Genomic DNA, 13777 nt, shown 5'->3' on the forward strand with positions numbered 1-13777 from the left:
TCGAAGTTTCAGTACTTCCATCATATGGGGATGACCATATGGTGTTCGAAGTTCTGAAACTTTGATTATCTGATATAGACCCTATATATATATATATATATATATATATATACATATATATATATATATATATATATATATATATACATATATATATATATATATATATATGTATATATATATATATATATATATGTATATATATATATATATATATACATATATATATATATATCCCATACAGAATTTCGAAGATTAAAACTTTGAAATTCATATGATCGAAGACCATATGATCGAAGTTTTAAAACTTTGAAATCCTGAACAGAGATCGCCATACAGCACGGAACGGGAAATTTCACTTATCCTTGCTGTAGTGTGATCTCTGAGTTGGTATATTTAAGTAGCGGGGGTGTGTGGGGGGGTGCAGGGGTGCTTGCCCCTGCAAAAACATGTTTTGTGATGTGTTGACTGATTTTTTTTGAGAGGGGGTTCTTAATTTTGAGATTCCAGGATCTCGAAGTTCTGAGTTTGATATTCTGAACCTCGGATTTTTGTATTTCGAAATTAAGAACTGAATCCATCCATATATATATATATATATATATATATATATATATATATATATATATGTAAAATGAAAATAAAACACCACATACTTGATACCCATGATTTGTTTCTGTGATAATACCAGCTCAGAAATCATTTATGCAGGAGTCATTAATATTGACTGGCCAACATCAGCCTATTGGTATGAAAAAACAATCTAAATGGTCTATCTCAAAACATATAACCTTCTACCAAAAATAATACCATTAGCAAAAAGGCTAGTACTGTGGAATTTTAATCATCAAAGCAGAACGTGTTGTTGCAAGTGATATACTAGCAGATTTCATAAATGACCACAATCAAACATTCTTAATTTGGGACTATTGCAAACCTAATAAAAGCTATAGATATTTCATCATTTGTACCTTCAAGAGAACTAACACAGAATACCTAAATCAGCTCCTATAATGAATAAAGTGTCCTCAAAAAGCAACAATAAGGCAGAGAACTCCACGTAGAGCCAATAAAACATTTATTCAATAAAAATCACAGTTAAAATAAGCGCTTTCAGGCCATATGCCCTTCATCAGATAGCAGAACAGACTGAAGATACCACATTTAAAATAATCAACATCCTATGACATTTCAGTATTTTACCCTCTTTTTCTTCAGGATGGGTTTTAAAGGTACAACAGCATTAAGGCCTGGTAGCTTGTCTGCCCCTAGCCTCACTATCCACCTAGTCTCTGCACATTCAGTATCATTAAACAGGTTACCTCCCCTGGTGTTGGGAGTAATAACCTGTATCACCATGAATAAAAATGAATGAGTTTCATTGGTTTTTATATGTTGTGCCAAAGTATTATGATCATTACTATGTTTTATATCTGACAAATGATGAACTATCCTGGTCTTAAACATATAGTTTGTCTTCCACATAATATGTGTCACAACTTTGACAGACTGCTATATAAATCAAATTACGAGTCCTACAATCAGCATAGCCCTTAAATGTGTATTCTTTATTGGTCCTTGGATGCACAAAGACCTGAGTCTGTAAAATAAATCGACATGCCTTACATTGATGGCACGGATATGTGCCTTTCTTGTTAATTTTAATAGTGCTTCTTACATTGGTGATGGGTTCTTTGCAGAGTAGATCTTTTAAACTCCTATTCTTTCTAAATACAAAATTAGATGTACAACCCAAAACCTCTATGAGTTTCGGATCTGTACATAGTACCTGCCAGTGTCATCTAATGATACCACATATATTACCTACATCACTACTGTAGGTTAATATCATTTTAACTCTCTCTTCCTCATTACCTTTGTTAGCAGATGATGCTTTATATGCATTTACTATATCACCAGTATCTTTATATAGCCAAGGTTTAGCTGTACTATTTCGTTTAGACTTGCTAGAGTTTATTAGAGGTGCTATTTTCTTATACTTATAACCTCTATGTAGTAAATTATTCTGAAAACAGTCCACTTCCTCTTGGAATCCCTTGTCATCACTGCATATCCTTGAAATCCTACATACCTGTCCTTTGACAACATTGTGAAAGGTATGTCGTGGATGCATACTGTCAAAACTTAATAGGCTATTGTGCTGACATTCTATACAGTGATGTAGTCACCTTGCACCCTTCCTCCTTATTCAAACTTACATCCAAGAAATCTATCGTGAGAGCAGAATAATTAACCGAAAATCTAAAAAATGCAGAACTGTCTTCTAAATGTGTAATAAAGGTTTGTAACTCTTGTTCTGTACCACTCCATAAGAAAAAAATATCATCTACAAAATGTACATAAAAGCATACGCTGTTGGCCCATGCATGTGTAGTCTCAAATATGATGCAGTTTTCCCCATATGCCAGCCCAAGGTTGGCATATGAGTTGGCACAGGGTGTGTCCATGGCAACACCCCGCTGTTGTCTAAAATGCATCCCTTGACATGAGAATATGTTATTCTCTAATACGATGGTCAACAATTTACATACTCTCTGGATATCATCACTGTTGTATTGAGTCTTTTTACTTAGTAAACTCTCAATAGCCTCAACTCCGTATGTGTTGTCAATAACTGTACAAAGATTATTGACATCCAATGTAACAAACATATATTCTTTCTCATTGTTCTCTGTCAAATATTTAGACAGAGAACATATGAACTGTGCTGTATCTCTCAAGATTCTAGGAAAAAGTTCTAGCACAGGTTTCAGTGCACATTCCACCCAAACTGATGCATGCTCAGTGACCCAACCCCTGCCTGAAACAACAGGTCTCAGGGGTAAGTCCACAGCATTCTTATGACTTTCTAATGCTGTTATGTACCTTGTCTATGTAGTTATTAATCATGACAGGAGCTGTCTTACTGAATGTTTGTACTTCCTGAAGCACTAAAGCTATGAGCTGGTTTTGAGGCCAGGGCAGTGAGTTTGTTTCCACCTTCATTTGTCTACCGTGTGACTATAAGCAAGTGAGATGGTTCATAAAATGCACGCCAAAGCAACACCTGTTGTTTGGTTATTTGTTTCATGAATTAGAGATGTCTGGTACTTAATTCTGTAGGCTATTAACAAATTAATTCCTGTAATCAGAAGTACAGAGCTTGAATACTTCAACATCCATTTTCTTACTGTGTGACTTTGAGCAAGTCACTCCAAAGGTGCTCCAGAGTCATTCCCTGCAAAGTATTTACCTGGTTAACAAAATATAAAATAAAATAATATTTAAAAGTTGTCCCTTTTTGAGCCTTTGACTACCCCTCCCCCCATTATTTTTGGATTTGTGTAGAATTCCAGAGTAAAGAACTTGAGAAGTATTTTGCTCTGTTCCTTGTAGAACTTGCAACTTTCTGGGAATTTTTTGTAGATTACAGTCTTTAAATAATGACAGGAATGTGAGTTTCAGCCATTGTATTTTTCAGAAAATGCTTGCTAATATAAAACTTGTTATTCAAACAACTATGTATATAAGAAAATATCTAAACTCTTTCCCTGATTTTGAGTCTTGTCACTGATTTGGACAAGGGGGATGCAACGGGTTTCATTGTGTGGCTTTTACAGCAGTGAGATTAAATGCACTTAGTTGTCAATTCATCTGACCACAACTAAACATCTGTGTGCATGCAGTCATACAATGTGCTGTAATTAATGCTCATATTTATGTGTGTGTGTGTGTGTGTGTGTGTAATTATACAAACACTTGGTTTCTGCATAGCAAAGTAGTGATGGTGTAAAGGAAAGAATCGGTTGTAATTAACAGGAACATCATCATATTTATTTATTACATTTCTTTACTGGGAAAGTTTGAGTGGGATAGAGCCCATTTTCAGCGGAGACCCGGGGAAAAACGCTCCAGAGATGAGCTATGATATGAGTCATGTTCTTTAGTTATGATCCTTGGTTTCCACGTATTGTTGACAACTGACAGTATCCTTATTATCTGGCTGCGAATAAACTGGACAGCATGAAGTCTGTGAGTTCAATGTTAATATGTTAACTATGAATGTATTTTTAATTTAGCTTGTTTTTTTTTTCAGCATCAAGAGAGTAAAATGCATAGTGCTGACCTACAACAGTGTGCCCAGTGGTCATTGCAGATGAGTCAAGCTATGAGTTGTTAATGAGCTGCTCTCTGTAGTGAAAAGTTGCATTCCATTGGCTTTAGTTTGTCTGCTGTGTGACACTGACCACATCACTTTACCGGACAGTACTTCTGGGCTGCCACTTAAAATGGATACTTGTGTCCAGTGTGTTGCCTCAGGCTATAAGCGAATGCATTATTTATCTTTTGAATTCATACACAATGTCCATAGCTGCTATTTGACTATGAATCTCAGCATGTCTCTTTTAGTTTAATGAACTGTCAGATAGATTTTTAATAAATGTGAGTTTCAAGGAAAGAGGAGAGAAGGTTCTGTTGTTCATGCTGTCTAGTTTCAATGCGAGAGTGTTTTGTTTTGAAAAGCAAATGGCTGTCAGTGTTTTGCTGTAAATCTCTTGATTATTGCAGAAGCAAAGAAAAACTTAGCTTTCAGAAGTATGAACAGTGTTTCATGGTAACTGGGGAATGACAGACAAGTAATGGAACAGTAGTACGGCTGTGGGGTAGGGGTCCATTACAGTGCCTAGGACCCCATTTTACCATGATATGGCTGCCCAAGATAATGTTTTTTTCAATTCTGGTAAGCTTTTCAACATATACCCACATGGAGAGAATAATCTCACAAGTTTGGAAGCTGGGAGTGAACCTGGAATGTGGAAGACTGAGGGTATTTATATACAAAGATTAGTTTGTGCCTACTTATAGAAAATGAGCAGTGTTCAACCAAGTGCAAATACTCTGTAAAATAAAGCAACTCAAATTTAAGCTTTTACACCCAGTTACAATTAAGACTTACCTGTTGGAGGGAATGAGGAATTGTGTGGATTTCACGGAAGCAATGAAAGTTTTAGAGGCCAACTCAAGGATGGTTGACACTCAAGTGCAAGATACTGCATCAGAGGGGCATTTAATAAGGGAACAGCAGGTACCAGGACTGAATGAACATAGAACTATAGAGCTCTTCTCACTATTTAAAAAATCAAAAATACTTTGTGAGGGGAAAGGACTTAATGCAGGCACTGTAAGCAGCAGTTTCTATTTATTGGCTGTGTTGTTTATCTCATATTTTCTTAATATAGAGACCAGTGTAAGTTAATTTTTCACACCTGGAATGTGCTAGATAATATAAAAGACAACAGATAGTAGCAGGTAAGAATAGATAACTGATGGTATCAAGGTGGGAGGTTTAAAAGGGGAACACAAACTTGGTATAGCCAAATGAGGGAGAAGACTAGGTTATAAACTATTTAAATGAAAAGGGAAATAATGAACGCTGCTGTCTAAAGAAGGAAGTGAAGACATGCCTTCGAGATGAGAGATACCACATGAAATAGGGAAAGGGGTTATCCCTATTAACTCCACAGTAGGAGAAGAAAGTTCTGAAATTTCTATATGGTAAAAAAGCAAGCATTTTCATTGGACTGATACGACATACCTGGGGATTCAATAAACTCACTGTAGGCATCGTACAAAGCCTACAGGGAGTTTACATGTTAGCGTGATGAGCAGCAGGGCTAATTACATATGCTTACCATGCCTCATGCTTACATGAATGCAACTGCAGGTTTGTGGCCCGCAGCAGTGTTGCTGGCCCGAAAACCATGTTAAGCAGCATGAACACCTGCATATATGCAGACTTGTTTACTTACGGGCAAACGTGTTCTGCATGATTGCTCAGACAGTCACAATGATTGCCAGGGCTTAATATAAGGCAACTAATAAAGTTATAACATATTATAATAATGTTTAGTCAGTGCAGAGTACTGTGCAAATATGTTGTAGGCATACTGAATAAATGTCCTGGCGGGGATCAGCAAGAGTACATATAATGAAATATGTATAATTATTCTAGGGAAGGGTGTGTATTGAAAGGGACACATAGATGAATTTTAGGAATGAACACAGGGGAAGAAGACAGATGAAACACAGTACTGTACAGCTGATGATGGCATGTCAGTGTACATACACCACAAAGAAAAGACAGTTGTAGCATGATCAGTAATCACATATGCACATAATACAGTATGCACTGCTGTGCACACCTCCATTGTGGGTACAATCATATCATCACATAGTTATTGTATATTATGTGACTATCACACAAGGTGCCATATCAATGGAGAAAATTCCTTGTGATATAAGCATCCTAACATGAACAATGGAGAGGACATATGTCAAGAACAGTACATACAATGGGGGTAGGTGCATATTGTGAAGCTGTGCAAAATGAGTTGCCTGAATATGAATGTTATGCTAGCATAGGCCTCAACCAAGAGGGACACATAGCAACAGGCTCACGGACAACAGTAGACAGAAGCATGCACAATCATGGACAATATCAGCATAATAACACCATTAATCCCATGTCATTGACATAAACTATGTGATAGTGAGAGATTATAGATGGTTCTGCAAGAACACACTTGTACAACTATTATGATTTGTCAGCAATATATGGGAATCAAGCACACCTTCCTCAAAATTTAGCATCTGCCAGAGGTGTGAGGAGGGACACTGTTACACCTGTATTTGAAATTATGAGCAATCCTGGCTAGTTGATGGATGTACATGACATATATATGGCACAATCTTCAGTGTTATGAATGTAACCCATGCCATCAATGTTGTCAGTCAGCTATGTATTTACTGTGTGCATCACAGGAACACATATCACACATGCATCTTGTATAACACCTTGATGGGGGCTCTGCACCATCAACCACTAATAGTTATGCAACAAAAAGAATACTTAGCTATGTCCAATAAGATGTGTGGGAGCACACTGTGGCAAATGTGGTGCACGTGAGTAACTCATCCCTGGAAGATGTTTTGGGAGGTGCATGAAAAAGGGTGCATTGTAATCAGTTATTGATGTGGTGAGGGCTGAGAACTATGAAACTAAAATGCCCTTTGATGTGGATGTCCTACACATACTCAGGAGCTGTGTTACATACAAGGGATTAGTCAGCAGTGTGGGCACATGCTAGTGGATGTTCCACATACCGTCTACCTGAGTACACAAGTTACATACCACTTGGTCAGCTCTCATAGGGGTGTGCTGTCTATTTTATAATTAGCTTGTGCATCTGTTTATAAAACTTAACTAATACTCCCCATGATTTTTGCTCATCTGCCCAGTCCCCATGGCTATGGTAGCAATCCTTTGTGTATGTTGATACTGTCTGCATTATACCAATACCACACTTGGATCCAATTATTGTCCACAATCTTCAGTCCTCCACAAAGCTGGTTGGACAAAGGGTGAGTAAGTCAGTCTTGACAGCTGAGATTTAAATAATGAACAGGAAAGGGCCTAGCACAGAGCCCTGAGGTATGGACCTGATCCCTAGACTCTAGGTATAGGTCACTTCACACACTTCAAAATATTTATCTGTCACACATGTACTCCAATGAACTATCCACTTGGTGATGTAGGTGATTGTGGCCACTTGTGACAGTTTATCAGTAATACCTCAGTGTGAATTTGTGTCAAATGCCTTGACCAGGTCAAGTTATGCAGGATGATAGTGTTGCATCATGCATGCCCTTGTTGACCTTCTTGAGGACATCGAACAGCTGTAACAGACATGATGTAGCTTGAAGAAATCACGCATGTTTTCTATTGAGTTGGGATATTACCTGTGTCTTTTTAGAGAAGGTCCATGATGACTTGTTGATCTACCTCACAGATGAGGAGAGTCAGGATGGGTCTCTACATGCATTCATCAGGTGATGTTCCCTCCCAGTTAGAATAATGCCTGTTGCTGTACACCCTTCTACATGAACATAGGCCATCTGGAGGCCATGTTAAAGTAATGATCCAACTGTGTCTGGTAGGTTCATGTTTTGAGTAACACCATAGGCAACCTGTGATGTTGTCAGGGCCCATTGATTCTGTGTTATTAGCAGTCAAGAGCACACAGATGAGCTGCCCTCCTAGCAGATTTTCTGCTTCCTCCAGCTGGGTATGTCTGGTGGCATCCACACCCAGATTTGTGTTTAGTTGTGTATTCCTCTTAACATTTCACATTTATTGGAAATAATGATTTGTAAAAAGACCTCCAAATACAACCTTGGTCATTCATCACATTCCACCCACTCGTACTATGCACACAGTCATACAACTGTACCAATGTCACGTACTTACATCAATTGTACAACATATGCCTATATGTATTTCACCAACAAGCTGTGCCTGAGTTGCCTGATGCCATATCAGGACACATTAGAGATCTGTTGTTTGTGGCTCATGCAGAGCATTTCCTGGCACAGGTGCTAATAGTCACACAATGGTGTTGCTGACCACCTCAATAATCTTTGGATATAGCAACACAGCTGCACATATAGTGAATTCCACAAGGTTGCAATTGAATCAAAACATGTGATACATTGGTTGTGTATATCACAGAGTAACAACATGTGTATGAGACAAAATTTATTGATGTCTACCACAGAACATTTAATGATGGTATGTGGAGACAGACACGCCTGTGCCATATGCAAGTGTCACTGTGATGGATGAATGTGAGCTGTGTAGAAAGTTGATCTGCTCCACTACAACCACACATGTCCTAATATATATATATATATATATATATATATATATATATGTGTGTGTGTGTGTGTGTGTCATGCCATGTCAACAGTTCTCAGGAGCCATATTACTACAGCAGCAGCTGTATATTTTTACATCCTTTACTTTGTATGTGTGCTGACCACTGCGCAAAGCCATTTAGCGTGTTTACATGGTGGCAAACCATACAGGATACAATGTATCCATTTTGAAATTGTCTACTGTCTGCTTCTTGTCTGCAAATGTTCTGGACCTGCAGGTGTTGTGGAAGACTGCTGATCACTGCACAATGCCATTTGGTGGGTTTGTGTGATGGTAAGTAAAAAATGTAATAGTGCATCCATTTTGAAATTGACTACTGTCTGCTTCCTGTCTGCTTTTTTGCATGGACCATTAGACAATGTTTGTGTTGAGGTAGGTAGCATGCATACATGACAGGCAAAGCTCAATTTGTTTTATCCTTCCTTCTAAGCAGTGTTTATTAGGTTTCATCCTTAAAAGACAAATGTGGAATTTGAACCATTATATAGAGATATATACTGCATGGTTCACCCTCTTTACCAGTTGTGCTATACACACACTCGATTCACAGGTGTAATGTATGCAGTATGTTACATGACAACATTTATTTTATTTATCCATTCCACCATATTTGTGTTAAGCCGAGTGCTGCACAAATATTAAGATAAAAAAAAAAAACATACACAGCATTACAAAATAAATTTTAGCACACATTACAGATTTTTACATGTCTGATTTGAACTGTACACCAATAAACCTACAAAATACAGTAATGGTGTCTTATTCCTCTTTGCCACAGAAACAGCTTTGCAGCAGGAATCCAAACCATTGTGCATACAAGCAAGTCCCATTTCATCCACAGTATTAACAAGACATGTAACGCTTGTACACTGTCAGTCATTTGTACGTGTCAATTACATATTTACTGCAATGACTGATCACAGAGCCATTTATGAGTATTGTTTGCAGCAATGCAACTTTGTCTCCTCTTTGTATTGTGTTCATTCTTTTCTTATCTGAGCAATAATCTTAGGCATGTGATTTGTCAGGCATTTTATACCATTGTCTTTACAATGTATGAGAATATTAAATGACATTATGCAATGACCCCCATTAATATTCCAAAACGTGCACGCTGATTGTCCAGCATGCCCATTGCAAATCAGACTTATACTAATGGAAAAAGGTCCGGTCGCCCCAATAGTATAAGTATTAGTATTAGTATAAGTCTTGATTTTTTTGTGTTTTTGGTAGCAACGGAGAAGGGAAGAGCTCAGTTGCTGTAATTTCGCTAGGTTAAACGAATTTAACATAGCGAGATATCTTAAAACAAAAAAAGTAACAGAGATCTTCCTTTCTCCATTGCTTTTTTTAAGATATCTCGCTATGTTAAACTCGTTTAACATAGCAAGACAGCTTTAAAAAAGGGAACGGAGATCTTCCTTTCTCCGTTGCTTTTTTTAAAGCTATCTCGCTATGTTAAACTCTTTTAACATAGTGAGACACATTTAAAAAAGCAACAAAGATCTTCCTTTCTCCATTGCTTCCACACACAGCTCTGATGTACTGTGTAAGCATACGCATGCGCAGTACATCAGAACTGCCGCAGAATACCGGACAGCTGTGGAAGGGCAGCACAGAGGCATTATACAATGCCATTATTTAAGAAAAGTATTTTGTTTCTTAAATAATGTCATTGTATAATAGCAATAACCCACTTCTGGGTGTGGGTAATGCTGGATTTACCTACGGTTGTCTTTGCTTGTCCACTCGGGCTTCACCCTCGTGATCAAACCACACCAACCATGGGTAAATCCAGCATTACCCACACCCAGGCATGGGTTATTGCTTAAGTAATATACAGTTTTCAAGAAAGGCATGGGAGTTTAGATATTAGTGAACAGAAACTGAGAAATGTCTGCTTCTCACTTCCATTTAATACCTTGATACAATTACTTCTACACTTTGTAAGTGTAACCTGGTGACACATCCGCTGCAGGTAAGGAAGTTTAAATTGCTGTTGTGTTTTCCTTCTCCCTACCAGTAATAATTCACAGTTACAATCTGTTAGCAACTAACACTGAGGGAGTGCCTGCACTATATTTCCACCTGTTAAATGGAGCAAAACGTTGGGATTCAGCAATTATAATGAGTTCACACCTCATTTACATCTTCACCACTCTCACAGGCCTGAATATTCACTATAAAAAGGAAACCTGAAGGTGAGGAGAGTTGTGTATGTGGACAGCAAAGAAGAAGACTGTTATTACCTTGGATTTATCTGCACAGAAGACTACTGATCTTGATAAGGTATGATTAAATTTTTCAGATACATACTAGATTTACTCACATTACTAGCAAAATATTGTTTTAGAGACACACACGCACACACACATGCATACATGACATAAATGCAACTTCGATCTGTATGCATTTCTTAGAAATTTACTGATGGCACAGGCATTTTTGTTTGTTTTCACAGATACACAGCCTTATTAACTTTTATCACAAGTATTATTGTTACAGCTGTTTCTCTTTACACTCTTCTATTATCATTTCAGTGAAATGCAAATGTTGCATATTATCAATAACACAGGGCTGTTAGCCTTCTAAGATGACTCATAGACACCTCTATGGGAGTTTTGGGCACAGGTAGAGGTGATCTACAATTGTATAAAAATAACTTTTCTGTGGTAAATGTGTGCACATTTTGAAATAATTTTTGGAAAGCACTTATAACAATTGACTGATGTGTTATTCCTTGCTTGGTATAAACTGTCATTTGCCTATTGTTTTGGGGGTGGGGGAGCCAAGTACCATTTATGTATTGCCACAACCAAAAACTTTGTTTTTAAAGAGGTTTGCTCTTGTTAATCCTTGATTTAGATCAAACCTTTGTTTGTGTGCAACTGTGATATGTTACAACCAAATAATCCTTCATATTTTAATACCTGAAGTTTTGTGTTTTTCTAGTGGGTAATATTAAAAAAATGATAATAGTTGTATATATAAGCAGGACTTTTATTTATGTTATATTTATGTGTAGGATTATAGCACCCAAGTGTTCTTGCACACCTACTTTAGTGACCCTGAGAATGATGTAATTGTCCAAAATATTTATGTATAGGATTATAGCACCCAAGTGTTCTTGCACACCTACTTTAGTGACCCTGAGAATGATGTAATTGTCCAAGCATTTATGCAACATGGTGTCTTTCTGCTTGAGAGAAGATGTGGGGATGCGTCTGACAGAATACAGATTTGGAACTAGATAGTGAACGATGTCAATCCTGTAGGGGTCACAGCAGGACATATGATTTTATCAGCCCAGAGAGCAGTGGTCCATGGGCAGCTGGCTACCATGGGGTGGGCTGTTACACAGCCACCACTGACACCAAATGAAGAGTTCCCGTCCACTGTCAGGGAGCCAGACACCTCAGTCAAAAGTGCACAGCAGCATGTGATTGATGTTGGTGCTGCTGTTTCAGGGAGGACAAGTATGTCCCAGGAGGATTTTCCAGTTTTTAGCAATTTCTTATATAGTAAAATATTATACTGAAAATAATAGTTAAGTTGGTCTAATTAAATAATTTTTTTGGGGGGGAACCTATTTACTGTTACAGTTAACAACACATTCTGGTTCATTACATATGAGCTTGAGGTGGACGTGTCACTCAAGTTTCAGTTAAAAGTATTGTTAATGGACATAGAAAGGTAAAAAATTGTGAGGTGGGTGTCAGGACTGTGTATGTGTAGTGATGTACTGTATGTGACAGTGGCACCAATGTTAGTTTGTTAGCATACATTAAATTGTAGTAGTGTAGCTATTCATTTATTTTCTGTGTTTGTTGCTTATTATTACAGGTGATACTGACAATGTAAGTGTAGGATTCTTACCAGCTGATGCCAGAGTATCAGTAGTCTCTGATGATGATGGTGGTGCATAGTTGGGGGGGTGCAGAGGTTGAATCTGACACTGAGGTTGACATTTAGACATCCTCTGTAATTCCATTTTACATAGCCAGTAGGACTATGCAAACTCATTCCAGTAAGCCCTCTGATATTGTACAGGTGGAGGGTGAGACACTTGATTAGGGTAATGTGGTTACTATGGCTTCAGTGCCTGTTGGCTCTGGCCATAGTCAAAGTGTGGGTGAGGTGCCACACACTCAGACATGGTAGGTCATGGGGTTGTGATCCTGGATGTACTTGTGAGGACAGCAGCAGTGCATATAACCATGGGCATGGATGTGCCAGTGCAATTGCTGGCAGAGATAGTTCTCCCATTTGGGTATGATGATGATGAAGAACTGTCATCTCTACCATGCACAGCTCACACATGTCCAACATACCAGGACATAGAACTAGCACAGACCTTGGCAATTCTGCAGACTCTCACACACTTTTTTCACAGCTTATTCTGTCTGTCTGTCTTTCTTACTCACACAGTCACTAGCTTTTGTGTCAGCCTAGGCCTCCTGCCCCCCCCCCCCCACACACACACACCCACATACACATACACACAACACCCTGTGCAAATGCTGATAACTGTGCCATATCCTTGATTTTCTACCTTTTGGATTCTGGGATACATAAGTATTTTTTCTGATACCCGGGATGTACAGCTGACTTAGTGCTTAGTATATCTGTTTTTGTGATGCTATTTTGAAAATCGTACTGCTTTCTTATAGGCTTTTGTATTTTGGTCTTACAAACTTATAAACTTGATAGAACAGGTTTTCCATTACCATATGATTTTTCTGAGGGATATGAAGTCTGAATGTGTGCCATTATTTTCTATGAGGCCAAACTGTGGACATTCTTTGGAAATCTGTATATCTGAGTGGTTTGAATGTATGAATCTTTGATGCCTGAGTCCAATTAGTTGATAGAGGACATGTACTTACAAAGTCTGTGCTGTCACATACTGATGTCACTGCTGTAAATATCATCCACTTTATACTTACTTACATTAGCAAGCAACAGTATGCAAGAGTATGCCATTTATTTTTGTTCTTTGAC

The sequence above is a fragment of the Protopterus annectens genome, chromosome 4.part1 (genome assembly GCF_019279795.1).
Source record: "Protopterus annectens isolate FY-2018-M chromosome 4.part1, PAN1.0, whole genome shotgun sequence".
Taxonomy (NCBI): Eukaryota; Metazoa; Chordata; order Ceratodontiformes; family Protopteridae; genus Protopterus; species Protopterus annectens.